This window comes from Siphateles boraxobius, unplaced genomic scaffold (genome assembly GCF_051911475.1).
Source record: "Siphateles boraxobius isolate OS27281-9 unplaced genomic scaffold, OSU_SipBor_1 1, whole genome shotgun sequence".
In the NCBI taxonomy this organism is placed as follows: domain Eukaryota; kingdom Metazoa; phylum Chordata; class Actinopteri; order Cypriniformes; family Leuciscidae; genus Siphateles; species Siphateles boraxobius.
The window spans coordinates 797,734-804,574 of NW_027508699.1; the positions used below are offsets into that span (position 1 = coordinate 797,734).

Genomic DNA, 6,841 nt, shown 5'->3' on the forward strand with positions numbered 1-6,841 from the left:
TATTCAGAGGGAATGTTCGTCTCTGTTGGCAGCACAAGTGGGCTTCCTGATGTTGGGAAAATTGTCAAACTGCTCATAGTGGCTAACAAGGCATTGTTCCTTGATGAACCTTTTTCAGCTGTGTTCTTATAACATCTCAAATCTTTTGAACTGTTTAGACAACTGTCTGCTGATCTCCTTCCGATACAACCTGAGGAACTAATCCAACATTACCCACTGTATTCTTACACCATCCAAAGACGGCTTCTACTTACACCAAAAATATTTTTACTTCATTAAAGGTAAACTCAGTAATCTTAATTTTTATAAACCTTAGAAATAGTATAATGTTGCTTTTTTTTATATGCTAGTAAGGTATTGTTCTTTGAACATTTTCAGCTGTGCACTTCGAGCATCTTGTCTTTTGAACCGTCCGGCAACTCTCCGCTGAACGACTTCTGCTCACTCCAAAAGTTTTTACTTCATTAGAAGTACACTCAGTAATTCTGTGATATATCACCTCACAGCAGGCACATACTGTGCAGGAATTAGTGAACGAGAAATGTAAACGGGTCACAGCTCAACAATTATTTGCACTTTCCCAAATATATTTAAGGGTCGTACAGATTAGATTTCTGGAGCATATACAACCCAAATGGTTACAATTTCAAGACTTGTTTGACCAGCTGCGTATTGCTACTTGTATTTTAATAATCCCTTCTAATGGGACTTTCGGTTCTTTCCCGTCTGTGTTTTACACATTTAGGAAGTTGCTCAGGGTTGTGTTGTCACCAGATGACATCAGGAAGGTGGTGATTGATGAGCTGCCAGAAAGCGTTGAAGATCTGAAGTTGATTTTGAGGTCTAAACTTAATCTGGACGGGGAGTTTGTGTTACAATATGAAGATCCAGATTTCCAGAATGATTTAGTCTGACAGATTTACCTAAGGAGAGAGCGACACTGAAGATCATCCAGAAGACACCACCAAATGAACAGTTTAATGACCGCAGTAACCATGACACCGCCAGCACATCTGGATCATCATTGGTGTCGGGTACACCCAGTCAATCAAAGGGTTGGCCTGAGCCCTTCATTATTCCAAGTTTTTCATATGATGCGGAACTGAAGCTCCGGCGATCAAATGATGCTCACACAAAATATGGTTCCCTTTTGGATGATACAAAGTAGCTTAAAACTGAAATCCTAAACAAACTTGCAGAAGTTATGTTCAACTTTAATCTATACCCATTACGGGAACAAATTGAAAGCATTGCCAAAGCCTTGGTGGAAAAACATCCGTGCTTAAAAGAGCCAGGGTCTTCGTGTGGCTGATACTGCTGGAAGTTCAGTTTCAGTTTTAAAATGGGAAACTTCAGGCAGAAGTTGCGTGTAGCAGGATGTCCAGCACTGTCAGTCTCCACAGATGGCACAGGTAAAAGACGCCTTAAAAAGCCGAGGCGGTCTGAAACCAATTTTTTGCCTGATATGCCAGATGGCCAAACCACCAGCTCCCTCGAAGAAGAAAGGAGAGCTCTGCTGATAGAAGTTAAAAAGAAGAACCCTAATAATAAAATCATTGATGCTGCCATGGCAAGCACATATTCTCTAAGGAGAAAAAGAGATCATTGATAAAGAGCCACTAGTGAGTGTTGTTCAATCCAGATGGCCAGCGTTATTCACGGAAAGACAGGTATTTTTTGGCATTTTCAAACACTAAACGCTTTCGATATTACATTTACATTTATTCATTTAGCAGACGCTTTTATCCAAAGCGACTTACAAATGAGAACAATAGAAGCAGTTAAACTAACAGTAGAAAAACAATACGTTAGTGCTATGACCCCTCTCAGTTTAATTTTAACGCAGTGTTGTTTTTTTTGTTTTTTTTTTAAATAGTAGAATAGAATAGAAGAGAAGAGAAAGTGTTAGTATTACTTGATCAAGTGCTGCCGAAAAAAGGGGCGTCTTCAGCAGTTTCTTGAAAGTGGCAACTGACTCAGTAGCTCTGGGGTGCGTTTCCCAAAAGCATCGTTGGCCAACTATGATCGCAATTTCCATTTAACTCTATTGTTAACGACGGAACTTGCAACCATAGATGGCTTAGGGAAACGCACCCCTGGTTGAGTTAGGCAGATCATTCCACCAACAGGGAACAGTCATGGTAAAGGTCAGAGAAAGAGATTTTGTGCCTCTTTGAGTGGGCACCACAAGATGACATTCGCTAGCAGAGCGCAAGTTTCTGGATGGCACATAAGTCTGAAGTAATGAGTTTAGGTAAGAGGGAGCAGTGCCAGTGGTTGTTCTGTAGGCAGACGTCAGTGACTTGAATTTAATGCGAGTGGAAACTGGCAACCAGTGCAATTTTGTGAGGAGAGGAGTGACGTGTGCTCTCTTCGGCTCATTAAAGACTACTCTGGCTGCAGCATTCTGGATAAGTTGAAGAGGTTTGATAGAGCAAGCTAGAAGACCAGCCAGGAGAGCATTATTAAGAATGCAATTGTTCATGCTGCATTAATTGCATTAGATATTTTTAATGCGTTAAACTGAACGAAATTGGATGCATGCTTTCATCTTAACAGCACTTATATTTATATCTACCATTAATCACTGGACGTGATATGGTTGGTTTTGAATGAGAAACGGAGTATGTAACTCCTTTTGCATCTTTTTGGTCTGTCTCACCCAAATCCTGTAATATTGCTTAAGAAGACAGTTAATTAAACTACTATAATCATATAGTAATCAGTAATGAATAATAGAATATTCATTTGATTCACATGGTCTTTTTTTATGTTATGCTTTTAGATTGTCGCTGAATTTAGCCGTCTCTTGTCTGCTGATATTATGAGTTCATTCTTTGGGGGCTTAGATGAACTTCCACCAGAAAGACTCGGGAGATAAATTGAATAACAAGCGTATATTTATTTAACAGCTCAGCAAGCATAAATTTATAAAGTTCTTTGGCGTAGGCCCCGTCCTTAGCGAGCAATGCGAGGGTAGCCTAATCTGCATGTCCTGTCTGAAGATGAAGGCAGGGGCGCAGCCAACCCCCCTGGAGGTAAAAGAAGGGACCATCCTGGTGGTGGTGGGGAGGATGAAGGGGAAGGTACCATCTTGGTGGTGGTTGGGGAGGATGGAGGTAATTGTCCTCAGCGTCAGTATCTGCGAACTCAGACAAATATAAGTACCAGTTTTTTATACTACGAGTGTTAGCACCTGATTGGTTAAAAGTGAGGTAATACGTGACGCGCTGATTGAGTCTTCCTGACAGAACTTACGCTAAAGCTTTCACTTCTCCCCAGTTTTTTTGAGCTTTACAAAAATATGGACTGTGTACAGCTTCATAAAATCCTCCAATGGCTTGATGCTGATGTAAGTATTTCTTGTAAACCAATAAGGGTTTTGTGAAATGTTCTGTTAGAACCCACATAATACAACATATGAATATGTTTCTTGTAAGTACTTGTGTGTTGTGTGCATACTGACATTTCAGGACTCGAACCAGAACAAGCGAACTGCTGTCCTGCTTGGCTTGCCCCACTTCCTTCGTGAGAACTCCTCCAGTTTTTTTAAGTCTTGTGAGGTGTGTTTAAAGACAGCCAATACTTGCATATGAGATTAATTGTGCTCTTTGAAAATTGTCTCTAATACAGAAATGTATTTTAATACTACTGTTAGGGATGTCACGATTCATTCCCAAACAGTTGAAAATCGATTGAAATATGTAATGATTCAAGTCGGTTGATGTTAAACGAATCGCGATTCACGTTTTGAACAGCAGGGATAATCAACTGAACCGATTCAAATCAAGTTCAAAGAAACATGCTTGTTTGTATACTCGTCATCACGTTGGAAAGGTCGTGTAAGTACAGCCCCACTGTTTACTAGCATGGAGGAGGATCGTTCAAATTTTATTGTATGTTGAATGACATTTATGTCTTTGTGTCAGTTTATTGTTTAAAATGGTCCTTTCGTGTGTGTATCCTGGATGTTTAATGAATGTTTAATGATGTCACCTGTGACCTTTCCAACGTGATGACGTCATGCCCGGCTCGTCGCAGACCAGCAATTGTGGAAAAAGACGAACAATTGTGGGTGATATAATCCTTTAAGTCAGAGCAGATGGTCTTAAATTCAGTCATGGAATTAAATTTTGCATACATTGCAAAACATGAATATCTTCCTCAGTATTTTTTTCCGGTTTTCCAATGTTCATGTTTGAAATGTTTTTCACATTCTTCAAAATATCTTCCTTTTGTGTTCAGCTTTCTAAATGTATTTATACAGAACAACTTGAGGGTGAATGAAGGACAGATTTTTTTATTTTTTGGGTAATGGTTCCTTTAACAACACATAATATAGTGTGTGTTTTCAATTGTTATAAAGTTGATACAATATTTTGTGTTGTCATGTGGAATGGGTTCAATTCTTTTCTTTTTTTTTCTTTTTTTTCAGCCATCCAGTGAAATTGAGGACGTTGGTAAAGGAACTGACGTGTGCATTCTAATTGTAACTGAGTAGCAGCAATGTGATGTGCTTCCCAAGGACACAATTGATGTCGCTCTCATTTTGGAGGAACATCTTGCTGTCACTGACATCTCTGATGTCCCCAAGGCATTTGGACTCCTGATGGGTCTTTTTTATGTTGTCAATATCGACTACCCCAAGACGATGAAATACACCTTTGAAGCTCTGCAAAAACTTGTTATGAACATTGGTGAGAGCAGCTGTTCATCACGTGTTCATGGGCTTCGCAACAAGCTCTTGCACAAAAAGTAGACTTTTTTTTTGTGACTTTTTGCTACTTTTTAGAGTGCACATTTAAAGTTTGTTATGTTCTGAGTTCGACTATGCATCTTTACACATCTCATGAAAACAAATGTTAATGTTTCCCGTCTCAATTTTCTATACAGTAATGTGTAATGTCTATCCCTTCTATCTTTGTTTCTTGTTTTAAGATCAATAAATTGAATTGTGGTAGGAGTGTTTGGAAATTTGCAAGGCTAATATTCAAACTTCTGTCTTATTTGCTATGTTATGTAGAATCAGACCTTTATGCTTTTATTACATCTGTTTTAGTTAATTGAAATGTAGTATTTAACATTTGTCATATGATTTTTCTTTAAAAGGCGTGGTCTTTTTATGCACTTTTTGCAGAAAGTTGATTTAGGAACTGTCTTATGATTTGTGCTATGCATATCCTACAATTTGTATTTCTCTTATAGTACAGTACACTAATTTTCCTTTAAATAGATGAGTGCCTTTGTCTTGCTTAAAAAATCGATACAAAAAAAAGTGATTTCAGTTGATCTGTTGACAGGAAATTGCTTGTTCAACTTAAATGTGAATGAAAGAGTTGTCTATCATTAAATAAATGAATGCAAGGCAAAATGTTTTGTCATCTTTATTTTAAATTCAAGTTAAAATATTTTCCCAGTTGACATAACTTGACTTGTGTTGACTGGACTAGGAAATTATGGTTAATTCCACTCTAATAAGAAGTTACTTCAACAAAAGGTATATTGTCAAGTTGAAAAAAAATGTAAGACAGCGGAGCGGGGTAACAACGTTTTTAAGTTGACTGAACAAATTGTTTTTTACAGTGTAACCTCGGTTCCCTGAGAGCAGAGAACGAGTATTGCATAAGTTAACTAACGCTATGGGAAAACTCCTTTTCTCGAGAATACTGAAGCCAAATTTTTAAAACGGAGTACAGCTGCACAGCAGACATATAGTTGAGCGTCTAGCGCGCTCATTCACTGATAAAAACAACTTGTAGGATTTACTTGATAAAATCATTGTAACAATTTCCACTCAATTTTTCTAAGTAAATTTTACTGCTGTGATATCAAGTACATCTTACTTGCCAGTATCAGGTAAAATGTACTTAACTCTAAATGTGACATTTGTGAAGACATTAAGTAAATGTTACTTAATTATATTAACTTAGCAGGTTGTATTTATTAAAAGTAATTAAGTAAATTTAATTTTAAAAGTAAATTTTATAAATCTGTAATATTTACTGTTATGAAGTAATTAAGTAGATTTTATAATGTCTGTACATTTCACATTTTGAATTACTTAGTTTAAAGAATTTATATTACTCACTATTATTATGTATATGTTGCTTTTTTTAAGTGTTACCAAATAAATGTAATAATTGTCTCTGCATCAAATACTTTTATTACAAATCACAATTAAATACAATAAAGTTGAACAGTTTATTATGTCAAGATTCACAATAAACCATTAAATCAGTAATCTTCACATCAACTGAAAAGTAGTTAAGGTACATTCAGTAACCTCTCTGATAATTTACAATAAATATGACATAAATAAAATGACAATAAAATACACAATAAAAATGACACAACTTGCCCTGACTGTTCAGTTTGTGTATGATCTCTGGACAAATGTGTGCGAAGAGCACCCCAACCTTTAAATGAACAAGGACAGTCTGAGTACAAGAAGGGCAGTGATCGGCCTTGACCAGTGTGTAGATGTTTCTACCAGGTGTAAACCAGGTGTAAACAGTTTGATGACCTGAAACTGCAAATGCTACAAGACCATCTCATAACATAGGAGGCCTACTGTTTCTCCCTAATACACCTGTGTTGAAACGCGTCAATCTCTCTTCCTCCCTCAGTAAGCAAGTTGCACGTGGCCACCATTTTGGATTTTCGATCAGCGAGTGTCCGGTTAGACATTTCCGGTTTCGCTTTACGCCCCAAAGTCAAATAAATGAATGAAATACATCTGTTCACGAACAGAAGATTGTCTTGGACTCATGCTGCATACGCAATGAGAATTATGCCTTCTGTAAATATAGAGTTACAATTACGATTAGAGTTGTTTGCATAC

General features: G+C 37.3%; 1 long non-coding RNA gene across 1 annotated transcript; it reads left to right on the plus strand.

The window, feature by feature from the left end:
* Positions 1-3,306: 3,306 nt before the first annotated feature.
* On the plus strand, positions 3,307-4,754 carry LOC143756275 (uncharacterized). Its single transcript, XR_013210313.1, has 3 exons — positions 3,307-3,352; positions 3,474-3,563; positions 4,436-4,754. It is a non-coding gene; the product is annotated as an uncharacterized LOC143756275 (long non-coding RNA).
* Positions 4,755-6,841: the final 2,087 nt, after the last annotated feature.